General features: G+C 41.3%; 1 long non-coding RNA gene across 1 annotated transcript; it reads right to left on the bottom strand.

The window, feature by feature from the left end:
• Positions 1–6,800: 6,800 nt before the first annotated feature.
• LOC119703249 lies at positions 6,801–17,558 on the bottom strand. Its single transcript, XR_005257601.1, has 3 exons — positions 17,368–17,558; positions 11,846–12,004; positions 6,801–6,857 (listed from the first exon to the last, which is right to left on the bottom strand). It is a non-coding gene; the product is annotated as an uncharacterized LOC119703249 (long non-coding RNA).
• Positions 17,559–22,671: the final 5,113 nt, after the last annotated feature.

The following is a 22,671-nucleotide window of genomic DNA, read 5'->3' as shown; positions in this document are numbered from 1 at the left end:
GTGGATAGATGTGTATATAGGTACACATGGCATACATGTGGATAGATGTATTTATAGGTACACATGGCATACATGTGGATAGATGTGTATATAGGTACACATGGCATACATGTGGATAGATGTATATATAGGTACACATGGCATGCATGTGGATAGATGTATATATAGGTACACACGGCCGTTCTTAGCTATGCTTTTTTATTCCCCTAAAACAACGTTGTGGATATTTTAAAATTGCAGCCATGAGTCATCACCAGTGGTGCTTTTAAATGGGATTCCAGCTGGGACGGAGTGTTCCTCCTCTGACAGGGCCTGTGCAGGCACTGTGCGAGCTCCCTGTTCTGCCAGTGTTTGCTCCATTCCTTGCTAGTGTGCCTCATCCTCCGCAGCAGCTCCGGCGCTCCCAGTCTGCATTTCCTCAGGCAAGGTTCTCTTTCACTGCTGGCTTCTTAGAACTGATTACCAGGTGACCATAATGACCATATTATAGTCAAAATGTGCTTTGTTCTCCGTCAGGGCCTGAAAGGTGTCTCCACAGATTCCAGCTTTCTAACACCAACACTTTGCTTAGTTTACGGACATTTGTAATTGAAAAATAATAAATCTGTCGCTAGGTGACATAGAGACAGTGTTTATTTTTGGGGTGAGAAAGGTGCATAAGGTTGAGGTATTCAACTCTGTGGCATGCATTTTATGTGTGTGACGCCCACTAACTCTCCATTAGTAATATAGCAAGTATTTTATATGCATGAATCGTATTTCCAGTTGTGTGTTTTTGTATAAACCACTGGAATTCATTATAACAGTTTCTCACATATCATGTATCAACTTCCCAGCCAAGCCCTCAGGTTTTTTAAACACATTTCTATTATATTTATCCTTTACTTGGTAGTCATCATTGCATACTAGTACTTCAAAGATGCTTGTTCAGGTAGTTGAACAAGGCAAATATTTCCCTATAAACAGCAAATTCCATTACAAAGGATCATCTATTTATCTTCTCCTCAAACTGTTTTTTAATTTTTTTTTAAATAATAAGAAAAGCAAATAACTAGAAGAATGCCAAGTGTTGGGGATTTCAGATATTAAATAATTGTGGCAGTTGGCGGTATTCTGGAGTTTGCAGTACATCATGCTTCTTTATTCCCTAACCTGTGATTTCAGATGTTCCTGTTTCAGTCTTTACCAAATCCTTAATTCTGCAGGGAAGTGAAATATCCCTGAGAAGTTTTGTTTTTCTGAAAGCAAACTGTTGCTATAGCAAAATATGGTGTCTCAAATTTGACTACAATGGAGGTTAAAGGAGAGAAGGATATTTTAGAACATAAGTCATCCCTGCAAAATGACTGAAAATGCTGTTTAATAAACATGGTGGAACTAGATTTAACTGGAAACTTTCCTGTTAATGAAAAGCCTCTTTCTTTAGTGGAATCCACCAGCTCATGTTTTCCATTTAGAATTATTTGCATCTCTGTTCCAGGTACAAGGTATGTATATTTTCTTTAACTGTATTCTTACATCCACGTAACTTAGCAGATGAGGTTGGCCTTGGTGTACACAAGTAAGGCACTGGCCTGGGTTTGTCTTCTCCTGGATACTCAGGACAGCTGCCCCACTCAGGAGAAATAATGGAAGGAAAAGAAGTGTGTTAGTCTGAAGGTGGTACTCAGCTCCCAGCTGGTGGCTTGGCCCTCCTGCTCAGACAGAATTCCCACTGTCCCCTAACCCCTGGTATCAGTGCAGTGCTGGATTAGAGAGAGCCACGGGCTAGTACACTCAAGTTGTTTTGCTCTCCATAAAAGCATTTGATGAGGTGAAAATCAATTGCTTTGCAGGATTAAATTAATTATTTCTATTGTGACAGGATATAGCATTGCAAATATTTGCCTTCATCCGGAGTCCCAGCCTACAGCTGCCCCTGGCCTGATGGGAGCCTCTCAACTCCATCTCCCAGCTCAGCAGCTAAATCACACTGGCACTGGATTTAGATGCTCACAGTTGAAAACATGCCCTTCCAGATCCAAATAAACTCTGTGACAGAGCATGGCTGTTGGACATCCTCAGGCCAGCTGGCTTTGGCTCCTGACTATTGTGTCAATGTGGGCTCAGGCCTATTAGCTGTGCTAAGGAGTAGCTAATCTAGCTCAGGGGCAGTGTTGCAAGCCACAGAGCTTTATGGAGGCTGTGATGCCACACCCCTGCATTGGAAATGCTGGGAGCTAGTTTGGGGGATTTTGCCCCATACCATATGGCACAGCACGGACGTTTCCCTTCAGTCCCAAAGTGATGCACAGTGAGGTGCAGTGATACCTTGAAGTATTCAAATGGCCAAGTCATTTGTAAACCTTCACCTCCCTCAGTCTCAGAGCTGGATTTTGTAATGATTATATTAAATATTACTCCACACGAAAGCACTTCCTGTGCCAGGGGCAAGGTGTTACTCAGCATTGTGGCAGACTCCAGTCAAGAGTAAAACACTGTTTTCTTCTCCTTTTTTGTTGCCATCAAAGAAAGGAAAGTGCATGTCAAGGAAAGTGCAAGTGGCTTCCAAAACTGTATTTTCAGATTTTCATAGTTCTAACATTCATGTAATGAATTACAATAATTAAAACATTTTTCTTCAGCTGGTGGCTTGAGTACAGACACCATAAAAAAAAAGTGACTACTTCCCACAATTGTACAGCACAGGAAATCATTGAAGCTGATAGAAAGGTGTCACACAGAGTTATAAGGATATACTGTGAGATAAAATCTTTAATTACAACAACTCTAAATATGTATCCAACTATAAAAGACAAAGTAATTAACGACTCTTTGGGAACTAAATGTTTTTTTTCTTTTGAAACACAGTGCTGCAAATATGACCTCTTTTTCAACTGGTGGCTGAAAATGGCTTTTCTATCATCTAAAGGGTGCTTACTTTACATATTGAAAATGCAAAGCAAGTTCTGGATAGCCTGTCAGTAATATAAAATCACTAACCAATCCAGGAATACATTTCATGTATTTCTTTTTACGAAAGGGTTAAACATATTTGAATCAAGCAAAACACATGTGAGTAGAGAATTTTAATGATCAAGTAGAAATAAACATCTTTTGCAAAGTATTCTACAGTTTTTCCTAAAGGCTATCAACCACTGAACTGTCCCTCACTTGAACACTGTTGTGCTTGTCAGGCACATAGAGAGCCCAAAGTGCCAAGAAGGCACCACTGTTGTCCATCTTCCTTTCCCAGGACAGGATGTGCTATTCTCATGCTATTTCTGAGGGTCTGCTTTGAATATATCCTTAAATATTGGAAATTTTTACCTGGAATGTGTGAGCTTCCTATGGAGTTCTTATTTCCAGTCCCATTCTCAGTTTACCAGATAATTTTTTCCACCATTTTATAATATGATGGGTGTTTTTCACATAAATGGAGTTAAAATAGTTGCCAAGCAAGCAAGAAGTGGCTGAAGTTCTTGTTAGTTAAAGCAGCCTGAAGTGTTTATTAATCTTCAACTCAGGTGCTGGAAAGGGAAACGCCTTCTTCAGGGAATTTTACTTTCCTGAAACCCCAGCTGGATTGTTTAAATGCAGCTGTTCGTGTGGTGTGCCTGTCCATGTAGAATCACACACCAAATTGTGTCAATCCAGATGGGTAATGGTAAATAGAGCTCACACAGTTAGAAGATGAAGATATTTTTTGAGTAAAATCTACCATTGCGATTAATGTGCCCAGGCACAAAATTGGAAAAATTACCCAGTTCCTTAGAAATACCTGTGTTTTTTTACTAGCTGGAAACCTGTAAAATAAACAAATATTTTTAAGATAGATGTCATAATACTTCCCGTGTCTTTCAATTTATTGCTATGAATTACTTTTTTATGATGATGGTATTTCTTACATGTTTTTTCTTCTAAAACTATTCTAAGGAGTACAATCAGACATTATTAGCAACAGCACAACACAATGCAGATGACCTTGTTATAACCCTGTAAGTGATTCAAAATGAAGAAAAACAGCTTACAAAAAGCCTTGAGGCTCAGGGTGGGTGTGCTCTGACTCTGGGGCAGCCTTCTTGTTGTGCAAGGGGACCAAGAGGAGTTTACAAGGAATCCTTTCTGACAGTGGAGTCCAGATACAATATCCATACAGCGGTGCTGAGGTTTTACTGCCTGGCCTTGGTTGGTCCCTCAGCAGCGCCTTGGAGCTGGCATTGTGCATCTCAGCAGTGCCACCACACAGGAGCGAGGCCACCCCAGGGACACAGGGCTGGGGCTGGGACACAGCAGCATGGCAAGGGAGGCCCAAATGGGCCAGTGTGAATGGAGCCCTTGCTCTCCCCAAGAGCAAGAGCCTCCCAGGGGGACGCTGGGGTGTCTCAACAACTGCTAGGCTCCCTGGATTGTCCCCAGCAGGAGCTGCTGAGCAAGGCAGGACCTGCTTTGGTAGGAGGATGTGTCAGACTGATGGCCACATTGGGTCTGCCCCTCAGTGTTGGCTGGGAAACTGCCTTCTCCCTCTGCAGGGCCCTCTGGGTGCTCAGGAGCAAGACTTTGTACTTTTGTGCCACCAGGCATGGGTGGATCCCTTCTTTTGTCAGAAGATTGGAAAAGGAGATCTGGATAAAGAAGCTGCTGCTGTTGGACCTCAGGGTTCTCTGTATGATTGCTCAAAGGGAACTTTCATTTTCTGCTGCAGTTGCAGGGAGAGCAGCAGTTCAATGCCACAATGTGTCCTCTTTGCTCCAGTTCTGGTTTACCCTTTAATGTTGTTTCTAAGTACTCACAGTGCTTTCAGCTAGTCCATGCTAAACTTGTTCTGCATTCCCACTGCCAACTGAAGGTGGCTTCCCAGGGGAGTACTGTGCAGTTGCTGCTTATCCCGAGACCCAACCTTTGTACTGCTTTGAGGAAGGGCAGATTCCTTTTCCTTCTTGTCACAGAATTTACAGAATTCACAGAATCACTAGGTTGGAAGAGACCTTCTAGATCATTGAGTCCAACTCGTGCCCCAACACCTCAACTAAAGCGTGGCACCAAGTGCCACATCCAGTCTCTTTTTAAACACAGCAGGTATGGTGACTCTACCACCTCCCTGGGCAGGCCATTCCAATACCTTATCACCCTTTCTGTAAAAAAACGTTTTCCCAACGTTTCCCAACATTTCCCCACGTTTCCCATCCAGCCTATTTTTCCTTGGTGCAGCTTGAGACTGTGTCCTCTGGTTCCGTCAGTTGCTGCCTGGAGAAAGAGACCAACCCCACCTGACCCCAGCCACCTTTCAGAAAGTTGTGGAGAGTGATAAGGTCACCTCAGAGTCTCCTTTTCTCCAGGCTAAACAAGCCTGGTCCTTGTCCTTCCTACTTGTCCTTCTGCATTGCCTAAATCTGGCTAGCAGGAGGTGGGTGCCAGCCAGGGGCTGCAGGCTGGATGCTGTCCCTGCAGTGTCCCCAGCAGCCGCTCCCTGCTGCGGTGGCAGGGGTGATACCGTCGCTGTCCCAGCCCCTGCAGCACAGCTTGCAGGGCTCCTCGGCACCCGAGTGTAAAATTAACCCTGTCTCAGTGTGCCCAGGGCCAGCTTCAAAGCCCTTTGAAATGACGGGGATTTTTCTGCCCGCTTCAAAGGGCCCTGGCTCACGAGCGTGCAGCACAGGGTGCACCGGTTAATTTTTAAACTCCCATTACCTGAAAACTTCTTGTAAAGTGTACCAGAGCATAAGGCTGGGGACGAGCTTGCTGGAACACTTGACAAGGCACAGATGAACACCTGGGGCTCAAAATTTCTTTCTTTGCTATTTATCTTTTTATGCCATGCACATGCCTTTTAATCACTCCTTGTAATCATTTACCTGTGTTTTCTTCTGTCCTGCACATTCAGTGCTTGGCCGTTCCCCTTGCTACCCTTCAGCCAGCAATCCACAGGACCCAACAAGGTCTGCAGGGCTTTCCTGAGCTGATCTTAAATTTCTGAGCAGATGAAAAGTTTAGAAACCCTTGGCATACTTGAGTCAGAACCACACCACCACCTGCACGGCTCTGCAGGAAGCTGCTGCTGCTGAGGCAGCGTGCTCACTTCCCACACTTCCTGCCTCCCTGTCTCTTGCATGGCTCCCAAAACATCTCCCTCGCTGCTGCTGGGGATGCTTACTGCCACAGGATGGCTGCTGGCAGGACAAGAAGTTATTAAACAGTGTGCAAAGGCTGCTATTTTATTTGGCTCTGGTTTGCGAGGTGTATAAAGATACAATGCAAGATTAAACAAACAAACAAACCCAAAGAAAACACCTTCCCTTTATATACTTTTCCAGGAGAGCTTCATGTTTTTGTCTCATCCAAAGTCCTCTACATTGCCCATTTAACATCTTAACTCCAATAGTAATAAAGTTTAAAAAAAAATTTGAAAAGAAACTTTGGAAGTAGCGCAGATAGGCAAAGAACATTTTATTTATAGAGCAAGGAGTAAATAAACATAGCTCTGAATTTAATTGGAGAGTAGTCTCCCAAAGGAAATAGTGGATATCAAATTGCCTGAATAATTTAAAACTAGGCTGGACAAAGCACTTAATAATATATGGCAGAAGAGAAGCCTGCCTTGGCAGGAGATGGAGTGGATGACTTAATTGGTCTTTTCCCTCTCTAGGCTGTATTATTTTATGGTTTGTTACTGTAGATGACTCAGTGTTAACAATGCTTATTTTCTTACAACTGCTTGCTAGAGGACAGAGTATGTACATGTCCTTATTCTTTATTAATTATCCCCACTTACCAGAAAGGCACTGGAGGTGCTGAGCAGTTTTTAGGAATGTTGTGTGTGTCTGTGTTTTAGGGCTGCATATACAAGAAGAATGGCAAAGCCATCTGTCAGCTCCATCCTACAAAAAGACACCATATATGTCACTTATCACTATCATGCTTTTTCCATCATTACAAATTACAGCAAAATTCTTTGCAAAGTCTTTTCAAAAGCATTGAAATTGGGTTTGTATCTCTAAAGGTAAAACTCCCTTTTCTTTAATGAGCACAGTGTAATGTAGCAGAGCTCTGTGAGAGAGGGAAATCCACAGTCTGAATTGCTTCTGAAGTAGGCCTTCAGAAATACCAAGGTAAAATACCATATTCACTTTGGTGGTGTTTATAAATTACATTAAAAGTGACTGACACCTGTTGTTCTATCTTATGTAGCCCTAAAGGAGCTTCACACCTCCTTGTGTAAAACACACTGAGAAGCATGTGGGCAGAGACATTTCACGACAGATTTAGGAAGTGTTTGCTGGACATTGGGTAAGTCACAATGTACATTTCTAGGGAAAGAACGGGCATAAACCAAAAAGTACACAACTATTACTTCACTTAACATAAAATCTGTGCTATCAAGAAAACAGACGAATATTACCGTGGGTCTTGTGGGCAGTTAGGACTTGGTGAAGGGAAGGAGAGCTCTTGACTCCATTTCAGAAGGCTGGTTTATTATATTATGATATATATTACATTAAAAAAGACCACTCTATAACTACACTACAAAAAAAACAGAGAGAAAAGAATCCGCAGAAGGCGAGACAGGAATAGCAAGGAATGAATAACAAAGTTCTGTGACTCCCAGAGAGTCCGAGAGCTGCTGCCTCCTGGATTGGCCACCAAGCAGAAACATCCCACACTGACCAATCGAGGAAGCACCTGCTGCATTCCACAGCAGCAGATAACAAATTGTTTACACTTGAAGCTGAGGCCTTCTCAGCTTCTCAGGAGAAGAAAATCCTAGCAAAGGGATTTTCATAAAATATCACAACCACGGACAAACACTGATCAGATAAACACAAACGACAAATATAGGAAAGCCTTCCCTTGGTTTGGCAGCTGGACAAGATGAACTCTAGGAGATTTACAGGAGAGAAAAAGACTCAGTTTAGAGAGAGGGAGATGGGATACACAATATAAAAATATAGAAACATAAAAAAGGAAAATTCTATAGCATCTATAGCATATTCTACACATTCTTCTATGTAAGAGTAATGGACTTTCAGAGAGGGAAGCGTAAGTTAGAGACATTGAGAATCGTTCTAATAGAACACTGAAGAGCTGGAATATTTTGCTTGGATAGCATAAAAATCTACAACAGATGTCAGACAAATATCCATTTAGAATGATTTAGGTGTATTTGATATTACTTTGGCCCAAAGTACACCAGATGATTTTTTCATAGTCCTTTCATCCCTGCTGTTTATGAATTTGTGAATTAATGGAGAAGGCAAGTGTGGAAAGAAAAATCCTGGGAGGATACTTACAACAGGGCTTATGAGATTGGCGTGGAAAAGGCTTCCATGCAATTATTTATAGTATTGCCTAATTTTTACATTTGTCATGCTACTAAAAGAAGACAGGAATTGGCATTTTGGAACCATTGCAGAATTTTTTCAGTTGTCATGTTTGGCATTGTAATCCAGAGCGCAGACAAGGCATAAGTGCCAGAAAGGTGCACTTACAGAGATATTGAGAAGTCTGTGGTGGTCCTCATCTGAGGATCCAAAGGCTCCTGGAGCATGTAATTTGATTTCCCTGAAAGGATTACAGATAGGGCTGTGCTTATCAGAGGCAGGAAGATGCCAGCAAAGAAGAAGTGTTGTTACCTTGCCAGTTCTGTGTCTGTTGAAAACACTGTCCCAATAATTCTCAAACTTTTTTTCTTTGCAACACCGGCAAAAGTTCTGTCAGTGCTTTTTCACCATGTTAATGCATATTGGCTTGTGGAAGAGGGCACATTCCACATGCAAATAGTCTAAATCATTCAATTTTAATATCTGGAGAAAAGTCCTCTTAGCTTCTTGGTTATTTCTGCTCCATAAACTTTCAATATAGCTTTAGGCTATCAGAGTTTCACGTCTACAAATGCCTGAAAAAGGCTGGAAACAATCAGTACCACATATGTTGTGTATCTCCATTTCATTCATGCATATTTTCAGAGGATCAAAATGAAAATGTAGTAGCACCTATGATGGAGAGGCAAAATACTAGATATATCTGAAAATAACACCTGATTTTGCCATTACCGTTTGCAGTTTCTTTTTAAAGTTTATATCCCATTATTCCTTATGCACTGAAATATTTGTGGAAATTTTTTTTTTCCCCTTACACGGGATTTATGTCTTCCCTTGCTTTATTGCTCTCCTTCTGGTTTGCTGTGTTCTCTCACTGGGAGGCACAGCCTAAATAACCAAATACAAACTATTCCCTCATCAGGGCTGCCTCTCTTTACTGATACCAACAAGCATAACTACCATAGTGATGAATTCCATAAAGTGAAGCAGAGAATACCTCCTGGAATGCTGTCCATTGTCTGCTGTGCCAAAAAGCTCTGGTTTGTTGTTTCCCACAGCTCTGCTAGTATTTTTTTCAACAGCAACTTTTACTAGCCAAGGCTGAGGTATTTGGAGAGTTCCTTTGGCAAAATAAAACAGTAGGTGGAACAAACATCTTGGAAGAGTGTCACTCTTATTTTCCAGATCACTTATTTTTCCCCCTATACCCACTAAAGCCACTGCAATACTAACCTCTTATTAAAGATGCACTTCAGAAAATTATTTGGCTGTTGATGTTCCAGTCCCATAGGAATCAAAGCCCATGAATAGCAGCAAATTTAAGTGGGTTTTTCTGAAGTTACATGTTCACACCCACCCTTCTTGGTTATCCTTGCCTTGCCTTGCCTTCTACTGTAAGAAAATAAACTCTATCAAATTTCTGGAAATGTGCAAAGAAGACTTGCAGAGATCATCAGGGTCCTCCTCTGATGTTTCGGAGGAGAGTAGGTGCTGCAGGAGGTGAAATTCATCAGAAGGAACTGTCCCTTCTTAGCTGTGCATCAGAAATTCTCCTGTGAGAAGAACTCCCCATGCCACAGAAACTCGAGGGGACAGGAGGCTTTGCTCATGAGTCACGAGCAGAAGTTGCCTGTGGCTGCCAGCGTGGGTGAGTGCTGGGGGCAGCACATCACAGCAGCACAGATGGAAACCCCAGGAAAACACCCCACAGCATCTGATGGTTTCACCTGGAGGTGGGAATTTAGATAACTTAGTGGTCTGCATTTCAGCTGCTTGCCTGACATCTGATTTACACTGTAACAAGACTCTAATTTTCTCCTTTACACCAAAAGTAACAGAATATCAAAAATTGTCTGTGCCGTATTTTTTCCATTTACAGGTTTGAACAAGTCATTTTGGCTGCTCTGATTTCGATGAAAATGAGGAACATCCAAACATAACCTCTTCAAACCAAACCAAAACACACCACAACAAAAAAAACCCAAAAAACAACAATTCATGCTTCCAAACAAATCAAAATAACAACAACAAAATCTGTCTTGCGTTTGGAAATGTCTGTGGAGAGGTGCCAGGGCAAAAATCTCCTTATAAAGAAATAGTTCTCCAAATGTTACATAATGATCAAGCTCACCAGGAATATGGGATGGATCAATATTCACTTTATATCATTACCACATAGCTGCAGCTTCCAAAAGATGCTAAATTTATATAGGAAATAGGAATTATTTCCCAAATTTTTATTTCCTGTATATGAAATATTTTATCACCATTAATTTTGGAATATAATTCCATTTATTTCTTGTTAACTAGAAGGAACCAGTAGTGACATTTGGTCAGATAAAATATTCGAATACAGATAAAACACTTTACTTGGGTTTAAGTCAATTAATTAAGTACAAGAAAGACTGATACTGTTCCAGATAGACTAATACTAATACTACTAGGTCCAACGTTGTTGTAAGTACTGTGGTAGTTTACTCTCATGTCTGTGGGCCCATTCCAGACTTGATCTTGTCCAATGTTTGTACATAATCTGCAAAAACAATTGCCCGCTTTCCACTAAGAAACTGATTTTTCTCAAATATAAAACAAGAACTTTTCCAATTCCACCACTAAACCATGTCTCCAGGTGCCACATCCACACATCACACATCCTTTGAATATCCCCAGGGATGGTGACTCAACCACTTCCCATTGGGCCAGGTTGCCCAATGCTTGAAAACCCTTTCCATGCAGAAATTTTTCCTAATATCCAATCTAAAACTCCCGTGGCACAACCTGAGGCCATTTCTCCTTGCTCTATGGCATGTTACCCGGGGCTGACCTCCACCTTGCTAGAATCTCCTTTCAGGCAGTTGTAGAGAGAGATGAGGTCTTGTCCCAGCCTTCTTCTCCAGGCTAAACCCCAGCTCCATCAGCTGTTCCTCACAGGACCTGTGCTCCAGACCCTTCCCCAGCTCTGTTGCCATCCTCTGGACTCACTCCAGTACCTCAATGTCCTTCCTGAACTGAGGGGCCCAGAACTCGCAAGGTATGGCCTCACCAGCACCAAGTACAGAGGGACAACCCCTGCCCTGCTCCTGATGGCCACACTACTGCTGACACAGGCCAGGATGCCATTGGCCTTCCTGGCCCCCTGGGCACAGCTGGCTCACCTTAGCACCCCCAGGCCCTTTTTCCCAGGGCAGTTTTCCAGCCACTCTTGTCCCCCTGTAGAACTGCCTGGGGTTGTTGTGACCCAAGCGCAGGACTCGGCGCTTGGCCTTATTGCACCTCACACAATTGGTCTCATCCCATCAATCCAGGCTGTCCAGTTCCTTCTGCAGAGCCTTTCTACCCTCCAGCAGATCAACACACATGACCAACTTGGTGTCATCTACAACCTGACTGAGGGTGCCCTTGATCCTCTCATCCAGATCATCAGTAAAGATATTAAACAGGACAGGCCCCAGTAGTGAGCCCTGGGAACACCGCTGGGGCCTGGCCACCTGCTGGATTTTGTTCCATTCCCCACCAGTCTGGGCTCCACCATGCAGCCAGTTTTTCACCCAGCCAAGAGCACCTCCAGGCCATGAGCAGTCAGTTTCTCCTGGAGAATGCTGTGGGAAATGGTGTCAGAGGCTTTACTGAAGTCCAGGCAGACAACATTCTCAGCCTCTTCCATCCTCATCCTCTTCCAGCCTCTTCTTCTCTGAGAAGCCAGTCACCTTGTGAGAGAAGGAGATCAGGATCAGTCAAGCAGGACCATTGTCCAGAAATTTTCAGTGAATAAACAGTAAAAATGTTAACAATGTTCTCCCTCTTTAGCAAACATTTGCTAATGGATTTCACAATAACAATGCGTGTTTTCAGGATAAAATCACATGCAAATGAAACATGTTGTATTCTGTGTGGGAATACTAACAGTTTTCCATCTTCATTAAGGATGGGTTGGACACAAACTTTTTTGCTGTAGTTATTAAATCATATTGCATGTTTCCGTGTTGACAGGTCTGGACTTCTCCCAGAATTCTATTGATACAGAAGGCTGCGTAATTTCTGACACAGGTTAATTTTTCAAACAGTGTTGTTTATCTGTTTTTTGGACACACAACTGTGTGACTGATGGCTTTATTTCGTCAACAGAATATATGAATTTCCCTGGTTTGCATGTGCAATGTGGCAGGTGCCAAAATGGCTACCCAGATAACCACGAAAACTGAGTTGTTTGATTAGTCTAAACTGTTGGAATTCTTCAAAAAGTACTTATCCTGGCTTGTCCCTCCCTGATTCCATTCACTGCCTCCTTTCTTTTTGTATGAACAGCAACAGTTTTCCGGGCAGGAATTATAACATGGCCCAAGAGTCTTTTTAGCTAATTAACCTCTCTCCATAGCATACATGCAGCCAAATGAGGTCTCAGGAGGGAGAGGAGCTTTCCTTCTAGTCCTTTGAATAAAACTGCAGTTTTAAAATGACGACTATTTTACATCACCTGCTTTTTTGCTCTTCTTTTGAGCAAAAGAATTTCCAGATAAATAATCCACTTAAATTTTGGGAGAAATTTCTGGTGAATGCCACGCATGAAGCAAGACTCATCACAATGTTGCTCATTGTTGAGTTTTGATTAATGTTCCCACTCAATTGCTGACTCACTCTCTTTCCAGCATGTACAAATATTTGGTTTCTTTCTTTTTCTGGAGCATGTTCCGTAGAGCCCACTGCTGTAGTATCCAAGCAAATTTTCAACATCAACAAAAATATTACCAATGCAGTGGAACTTTGGTGACATCCCTCTTTAAAGGGTCTGAGACTGCTCAACCCAACCATCTCAGCATTCACACTGAACAGCTAAGTGCTATTCTGTTGTTTTTCACAGAAAAGAGAACAGTGGCATGCAGCACTGAGGAATCTCTTAGTTCAGGTCTGTGGCTGCAGAGTAAACCAGAAATGGTGTAAAACCTCCAGGCATACCAAAGGCAGAGCTGAGGTTCTGCAATCTTTACAGAGACAGCTTTACAAAATTTATTTACAGTCAAATATTTCACGCTATCAAAAATGAACCAGTTGAGGTAAATTTCTTAACATGTGTGGTTAATCTAATGCAGGTTTTCCAGCAGTTCAACCACATCAATGAATAAAGCAGTTTTCCTTTCCTTGCAAGTCCTTTTTTTTAAATTTTTTTCTTCTTTTTTTTTTTTTTTAATAAATCTTCCTTAGTCTGGTTGTAATCTGAAGCTCATTCTTAATGAGAACGTTGAAAATAGAACATCATTCTCCAGCAGCTTGATAGTGAAGCCAACATCTGGTGTTCTTTTGCTACTTTATGCTTTTCAATAAACTGTCAAAGACTGCAGGATATGCCTTAACACAAACTGCCCTTATAGAAAGTCTAGAGGCAGAATGCACCAAAGTCAAATGACCCCCTGGGTCCCCGAGTCACTAAATTCTCATGTCATGGCCATGAAGTCCCTCTTCCAACTACTTTTTTCTTTCTTCTACTACCTCTTTTCTTCTGCATCTTTCCCAATTGTCTCAGCAAAGAGTAGTTGTACTCATGTTTCAGGAGTACCCCTGATTTTTGCAGAACAGAGTTATCTTCTGGGAATAACTTTACCTGTGTCATCCTCAGAGTGCTGAGTGGACATGGTATTGTATTTCTTGAGGCTCCCCCTGGAAAATTGAAATACCCATGCATACACTGAACTTCAAATGCAAACAAACAAACAAACAAACAAACAAACAAAAAAAACCAAAAAAAAACAAACCAAAAACCAAAACCAAAACAGGTAAAAAGGCTTTTTTTTTCTTTGTTTCCCTACAATCATTGGTTTCTACACCAATCTCTTTCCGAGTCAGTACGAGGTTACAGTCCAGCCTCCAAAAGCACTCTTCTTGAAATGTCCTGTCCCTCATTCCACAATTTGTAATACTGAAATTTTAAAAACAGCCAACAAAATAAAAAACACTCCTCACCCCTGTCCTCCATGAAACAAAGTGTCTTTATAACACTGGAAATTTCATTGCTGTTGCCAAGGACAAACACAGGTTTCTGCTAATTAGAAGCCCTTATGAATCCTGTCTCAGAAGTGCTTCTGGAAGACATGGCTTGATTGCTCTCTGGAATCAGCCGTGGCTCCCAGTGTCTCAGGCCTGGCAGGGTGCCTTCCCTGTTACTCAATAATCACTAGGCATTTCTTCATGCCCTAGCCCCTGTGAAGAACACTCTGTTATTCTCTGATGCACAGGAGGTGCATATTACAGCACTGTTAAGGTGCTGTGGTTTATATTTTCACTGAATATTTGGGTGGACAATGCTTTGTTGTTATTCAGTCATCTTGAAATCACTCCTAATGCATGTCAAGTTAACCAAAGATGCAAATAAAAGCATTCATTCATTGAAACCAAGCAGACCGTGCAGCCTAAAAGGCTTGCAAAAGACAGAGGTGAAGAAAAGAGAGGAAGAGTTCACTTAGTCTGTTTGAAGTTTGGGGTGGCTGAGGGAGAGCATTGCGTAGGCAGTGTGACCACACTCGGTGGGAGCATTTCTGGACTGCCACCAGTCTCATTACTGAGGCACAGACCAGGTATTGCTCATCTAGATTCTAGCTGCAAAAAATCCAGAAGGCTTCTGTGTTGGCCTTTTCTTCAGGATCTCCTCAGTGTGACACACAGCAGACCACAGACAACTGGGTCTCCCCATTTAGTGTCCAGGCACTTCTCTTGCTCTGTAACCCTTGTATCTCTTGGGCTGCAGTAGCTGCAGCTGGCCAGGCACTGCCCAGAGCCTTCCACCCATTTCCCAACAGAAGTGAAAGAGATGAACTCTGACATGAGGAAGATTGTGCTTTGAGGCAGGGAGTTGCAGGAGAAAATGCCTTTCATGTATTTCCATATGGCAGGCTCCATAAGAGAGGAAATACTGATTCAGTCCATGGACCATGTGGCTCAGTTTTCTCTCTCTCTCAAAACCTGAAGTAGATCCCTTTGAAAAATGAGTCAAAGCAAACTCCCTTTTCTCTCCTGCAGCAGTGCTCTGGTAGCCATCATTTGCATCTCAACTGATTCCTTGAGCTTTGAAATCACTTGAAATCAGGTGCTTTGCTTCGTGGCAAAGGAACTCCCAGGATCTCTTTTCCAGGTACTTGGTCTGTCCCTCCTGAGCCTACATAAACTTGATGCAAACAGCAGCTACCTTTCCCTCTGCTTTGTTCGGTGTCTTGCTAAAGTACAGCATCACATTTGGAAAGTTGCCAAGCCTGCCTCCAGCCAAGCCCACTTTGGAAGACCCCTGTGGACCTCGCTTGCAGGGGTGCAGCCCCAAGCACAGAGGAAGGTTAACAGCACGTGTACCTTGAGCTCTCAGCCAAGCTCCGTGCAGGAGCTGAGAACTGCAGTGAGAGAGACACACCAAAAACTGCAGGAGTTACTGCAGACAGGAGAAATTACACGTATTATGTATATATATTATACATGTATATAAGAGACTGATTGTTAGTGGAAAGATTTAAAGGGCTTCAGCAAGCTTTGGATAGGATCGTACTCTTTTTTTTTTAACTTTGGGTACAAAGCTTCTGCTAGTACAAGGTAAACTGGTTTAAATATTTCCTGTGACTCATTGAAAAGTAAATGAGCTATTTAATGCAACTGCTATGTTCATTTCAATGGATATAATCTAACACCAGCTCAACTACACAGGCAGAATTATATAAATCACTGCTGAGCTAGTAGCAGCTGATAAGATAATTGCTAAAACACCATTTACAGGAAAGTAGTCTGTGTGAAAAAGCAGTGTTGGATTGATTCTTATTTGATTGCTGTGTGACTTCAGTTCTGGACCCTTGTTTATTAACCTTACCTGTCTAATTTAAATACTGGAATGTGGTGTGCTTTTCTGGGTCACAGAGAATATTATCAGGCGCTGGTCTCAATATAGAAGGAAATGCTTGAGATGTAGTTAACTGAGCAGTAACTCTGCTCCTAAAAATTAGAATTTTTGAGCTAAAAGTATGTTCCACTTTTAATGAAACACAGAAAAACTTATAACTGAATTTGCATACCTTCTGCCACAGCTACAGAATAATAATGAAATAAGAAAATGTCCCAAATATATTTTTTAAAAATGCTGTAAACCCAAATTGGGACCCAAAGTGACAATGGCTTCTCTGGATTATTACAATGGGCGATTGAAATTCTGTTTTGGCAATCTGCAGTCATAAAATGTAATCATGTATGTATAAGAAGTCAGTTTGATACATCCTGGATACTTTATAAAATGAAAACAGAAATGTCAAAAGCATTTTTATTTAAGCCTTGTCTCTCAAAGAAAAATTATAGGATTGCTTGTCAGTGCAATTACAAAATGCAACCAAAGTTCTTAAAATGTAGGTGAGTTGTAAATCAACAAAAAACTGTTCCCATGATTGCTAATTTAAGTGAAACCTAAGCCACTAAAAACCTAGAAAAATGCCAAGGTCATTGCCAATAGCTTTAATTAGCAATGAAAAAGGGAAAAAAGAACAGGCTAATGGTAGGGGGACATAAAATATTAAAAAGGAGCTATTGATTTAAATGTGCTATTGCTAAAACTAAGTAGCAGTAGCTATTGTATATTTCTGCCAATGTATCCACTACACTGTTAGTATTCTTCTGATTTTCCCAGTTATCTTCTAAATGCTACTTATTCTTTAATTTTTGGATTTTTTTTCTTTTCTTTTTTTTTTAAATCTGGGTTTTAAAAACAGAACAAAATATGAAAATGAACATACCAACCTGTTTGCAAACCATTAGAAGGTAATTTATATTCCTGGGTTTAGGAATATGTAGAAAAGGGAGAAAATAATATGCATTGTTCTAGGGACACATTTTTATATTCCAGTTCCCAAGGAAAACATCGATGTGTAAATACATCCCAGGGCAAGGCTGTGCACCTGTGAGCTGTGAGGATACATACCTTTACCTAACACTGCCTGCAAGACAAGCAACAGGAGATGGGAAGTCCTTCCAGGAAGATGAGATATCCCTTTGATTGTTCACAGGGCTTGGACTGCAGGAAGGGGGAATAAGTAAAGAGGAGTAACCCTGAGCTTACCTCCTGACGGCTGTTCTTGTGCTCCATTCCAAAACGAGCTGTTTTCAGCAGAAATGCACTCCTGCAAGGCTTCACTGCCAGCTGGTACAGCAGATGCCCCTGCCAGGGACACCTGGGCATCACAAGAAGATGGCACGGTGCTTCCAAGCACAAGGTTCAGCTGGAGAGGAGGTCATTCAAGGGTGCAGTCATTTCCCAGATAAGCACACGGCGTGTTTGTCCTTCAGCCTCGTGCCCTGCTGTGGGTAGTTACAAAAGCAGTGATGAAGGGAAAGTCACCTTTCTGATAGACTGAACCTCTTGGCCATTACAGAACAAAATTAATTCCTTCAGTGACTTCTGTGGGGTTTACTTCTTTGTACAGATATGGGAGAATTAAGGACTGTCTAATTTTATTCTTTAGGAAAACACCAGTGGAAATTATAGAGAAACTGAACTTCAGCAAGTGCCAATCCTATTTTTCACTGACCTAATCTGGTGCACCATACAACAACTTCAAATAAGTTGTGTAATTGTATTAAGTGTTGCAGAAAATCAGCTCAGATGTTTAACTAGTTACTGTGAGGTTATGAACATAATGTTTTTATTAAAAAAGAAAAAAAATACTGATTTAATGTGAAGTAAAATGAAAAATTTATTCTTTACAAACTGTGATGACTTCTAATTAGAATAGCACAATGAGTGTCTAACATGCCTGAGTGAGGGCTGGACCTGTCAACAGAAACCTTTAGGAGTTATTCTGCCAAACACTGTTAAAATTCAAGATTTTTCCAAGTGGAAAACATCACATGGACACACATATATTTTTCTATGATAGTTTGTCTCCCTGGAATCTTACTAATGAGTTGTGATTGCGAGCTGAGTCATCTTTAGGGCCTAACATTTCAGTTGGTGTCAAGTAATTTGTAAATTGCTTTTGGAATCATCCAGTGCTAACACTGGAAAAAACACACAGACTGCATGTCCTTATTATTCTTGGTAACTAAAGTGGAAACATCATGGAAGAAAACTACTGATAAGAGAAATTCAGTTGTTAGAGTCAGAGCTTACTAGAAAATTCATGGCAGCAGTTTCATAATCTGAAGATGCAGATAATTTCACACGGGACTGTAGGTACTGATTGCCAGGAGGAGGATGTTTTGTATGATTTCAGAATCAAAGAAAAGAAAGCAGAATTCTAATCACCAACACCTTCTAGAACCAAGAGGAGCATTCTCATTATACTGAGGGGGACTCAAACATTAAAGGGTCTATGACCCAGTGAAACTCTCAGATAATTATCTACAGTTCTACATGGCATTTTGAGGCTTTACTTTGCAACCTCTAAACTTGGGGCTCTGAGGAGTTTTTTGCATGCTGAGGCTGTACCATAATGATGATGGGGGCCTGTGGTGTGCTGAAGTGCAAAAATCAATGCACTTGAAGAAAATAGGTATAAATAGAATAGTATAAATCCAGTAATATAGGAGTGGATTTAGGCACTGGAGAAAGTAGTATAACAACAGTTTCACACTAGCAGTGGTGCAGATGTGATGGGCTATCCTGTAAGTCCACTGACTCTGTGGCTCAGTGAATCAGATAAATATCTAGAACGCTACGCAACAGTCAGCGACTTCTTGCTTTCTTCCCGTAGATTAGAAAATAATTATTTTTTAACTCTAGGTATTTTTAGCATCCTTTCTTTCCTGAGAGTGATATGATGATTACATAATGTAGAAATCAATGAGGAAGCAAAATGCTCCTTTGCCATCACGAGCTGATTTGCAGTTGTGGCACAGGGACTGCTGTGATGAGAGAAGACATGGAAGAATCTTTTCAGGAATCAGGTCAGTGGTGATTTTCTGTGGTACATTAAAATGTAGGTGCACGTACAGAAGTAGATGAAAGGTGTTTCATCGTCATAGAAAAAAGTCTGCTTGTTCCTGCATTTTGCCTTGACTTTTAAGTAGAGGCAAAATTAAGAAATGAAGGGATTTGCTGGTTTCAAGAGGAATATTCTGTGGTGTTCGTGGTACAGTACAGTCACATGTAAAGAGTCACATGGGCATCAGCCAGTGAAGCATGCATGCAGACATAAAGCAAATAGAAGTTTCAGCTTTCCCATGGATCACTCCTTGAAAAAGATGATAGTGATGATGATTTACTCCTAGATGCACCAAGGGAAAGTGGTCCACAGACCATGACACTGTGCTTGGGTAGCTCAGAGATTCACAGTGATAAGTTTTTGGCCTGCATATCCGTAATAGCAAATGAAGTTCCAGAGAGGATGTACTCAGGAAAAGATGTGGCCAAGCTTGTCAGCAAGCTCTGCGGAGCTGGCATTTTTTGATGAGACTAAGTTTGTATATTCAGACACATAGTGTCATTTCTGATGGTGTCCTGTGCAGAGCCAGGAGCCAGACTTGATGAACTTGTGCGTCTCTTCCAGCTCAGGATACTCTGTGGTTCTATTCTATTCCTTTCTGGCTCAGCAGAGACCTTCTCCGTGCCTGATGATGCAGAGCACATTCATCTTTTTCCCACAGACTGCGTGGCACAGTGAAGCCAGCTAGAATGCATAGAATGCAGAGGACAAAATTCTGTCTCTGTTCTGGGCAGCACTGTCATCTACCCCGTTCCTCTCAAAATTATCTTAAGACATGTTTCTGTCTTTTCCCCTTTGCTCTCATCACTGCCATGCCTCCCAGAGGTGCAGTTAGAGGCAGAACAGTCCTTGCATACAGAAATTGTGTTGAAGTGACCACTGCCTGGCACACAGGACTCCCTACAACGTGAGTCATGCTGCAGTCACACCTTTTCCTCTATCAGCTGTTCCCGCCCTTGAGGCCATGAAATAGGAATTAAAACTGTTGTTTGTTTGTTTTCCAAACTAAATAGTATGGATGAGCAAAGTATTTTGTGGGAAACATTTGCTCAAGAAAATCAGATATTTTTCAGGATACTGCAAGCCTAAACAATTACTTGTTTTGACTGAAAAATTTTGGGGGATAATGAAAAGGTATTTCTACTTTTTAAATGATTTTGTGAATATTTTTGATGTTCTGAGACACAGACTACCAAGTTTCTCTCTCAATAGCTACCAAATAATGCAGAACAGAAAGAAATATGGAAAAAAAACCCATGAATTTGGACACAAATTAATTCACCTACAAAAGAGGACCTAATCTTTGTGTGTGTATCCACCTTAATAAACAGTAGCCATTTTACAGAAATCTCTATGGGATTGTCCAGGGAATTTGTTGTAACCTGTGGTTAATAATTGATCATCTTCCTATGCAAAACTGCAAGTCGCATGACTTGGTGAGTAACATATAGGAGAAGAATGTAATAAGTAAATATTTAGCCACTACCTTATTATTTCCATTCATATCATGTAGAGCAAACAGACTGTGTACCAACTGCCACTTCCTTAATAAGGAAAAAAAGCTAGTAATGCCAATAAAAGGTGATTTTTATTACAGAATAGGTTGCGTATTTTTCATGCTTCAGCTTCACTTATTGTTTAAGGACTCTTCTACTGCTGCATAGTTTAGGTATTGCTTTTGTTTGCAGTACAGTTTGTATATTTTTTGAAGAGTATTGGAAAAAATCTGTGAAGGATTTGCCTTAAAAAATAAGTGAGGGCTTTAGATCTACCTCCAAGTATGTAAAAATAAGTGCCTGAGAAATGTTCTGAGCACCATACCTTTGGATGTTTCCTGTTAAATGCTGTTTCCAGTATACAATCTGTGTGCTTTAAAATGTTACATGCTGTTATTATGAAAACAAAGAGGTCTACAATGATCTCATTGCATGATTTATAATTATAAATGTAAGCACAGATGCTTTATTTTCTGAAGATCCTCCTGAGAATCAAAACACAAGAAGCTGACCTTAGCACCTGCACCCAAGCACAGCCATGGAAATATGTGTCATTGTATAATCATCATGAGCAAGCCTTTTAGTCAAAATTGGGAACACCCAAAGAGGCTGTGCACACTCAGATGGAAAGACAAAGAGCACGAGTATTGGTGTGTTATAAAACACAAGCAACGTAATTTTTACACAGAGTAAAGTGCTGAAAATACTCTCCTAAGTAACTTCAGCTGCAACCTAAACTTCTTTTACAGTAGAATGTAACTGTAGATACATTCTGATTCACAGTGTTCTGTTTTCCAGAGTACCCACTCTAATATAGTCTAACACACAGCAACAAGAAACTCAAGACTGCACTTTCTTGCTTAATCAGCACTTAATAATCATCCTTCCTTTTTTTTCTCCTGCTTTAAAGCTCTCAGGCATCTGGGCAGTCAACTGGAAAAAGTTTTTAGACATATGTGACTAATCATTAATCACCATTAGTAGTGAAGAGCCAGTAATCAAATGAGATCCACTTTGGAAAAAAACCAAACAAACAAACCCAAAACCAACCTGAAATTTATTTCCTAAGGTCTTTGGCACAAGATCAAGGACAGCAAAATATGGTGAACCTGTGAATTATTCACAGGCACCTTCCTACCTGTGTGAATTATTCACAGGTAGGAAGAAGATTTTTTGGCCATAAATGTGGCCTCATAAGTCTCATAAAAGCCCATAGGCTCATAAAAGAACCTCCCAGGGGGACCCAACAGAAAGAGCAGTATCCTGTGGGTTCAGCAGTTACCCTTGGCTTATCTCAGTGGGAGTGTGAGCCCTCCCAGGTGGGCAAAGAGCTGCATCCTGTTCTGGCCAGGAGTGCAGCTGACCTGCCTAAAATCTGCCGGACTAAACATCATCCCCAAGCATCAGCTGATGACCACCCACCTTCAGTTTGACTAGTGCTTAACAACAGATACTGCCTGGTGAATGAGAACAGTGCCAGGGAAACGTTTGAGCTGTAACTTTAGATAAGAAAGCATGAAAGGTAAGCAAAACTGGCAAAGCACGACCAGAAAGATATAGGTTAAGGTCACACGATAAGACCAGTGATATCACAAAGGCAGTTACTGGGTGGCCTGCCCAAGGTGAAAAGATTTCCCACCACTTTTACAGAGAGAATTTTAAAATAAATCTGCCACTACTAAACTGAAATAGCGTTTGGGTTTTCTTGGAACCAGACAGGTACCTAATTTCCCATATTCCCAACTCCATGACAGAACAAGAGGACACAGTCTCAAGCTGGGCCAAGGGAGATACAGGCTGGAATTAAGGAGGAAGTTTTTCACAGAAAGAGTGGTCAAATACTGGAATCATCTGCCCAGGGAGGTGGTGGAGTCGCCATCCCTGGATGTGTTTAAAAAAAGACTGGATGTGGCACTTGGTGCCATGATCTAGTTGAGGTCTTGG

This window comes from Motacilla alba, chromosome 1, assembly GCF_015832195.1.
Source record: "Motacilla alba alba isolate MOTALB_02 chromosome 1, Motacilla_alba_V1.0_pri, whole genome shotgun sequence".
In the NCBI taxonomy this organism is placed as follows: Eukaryota; Metazoa; Chordata; class Aves; order Passeriformes; family Motacillidae; genus Motacilla; species Motacilla alba.
Note: the sequence above shows the minus strand (reverse complement) of the source record. Positions and strands in the feature narration are given on the sequence as shown.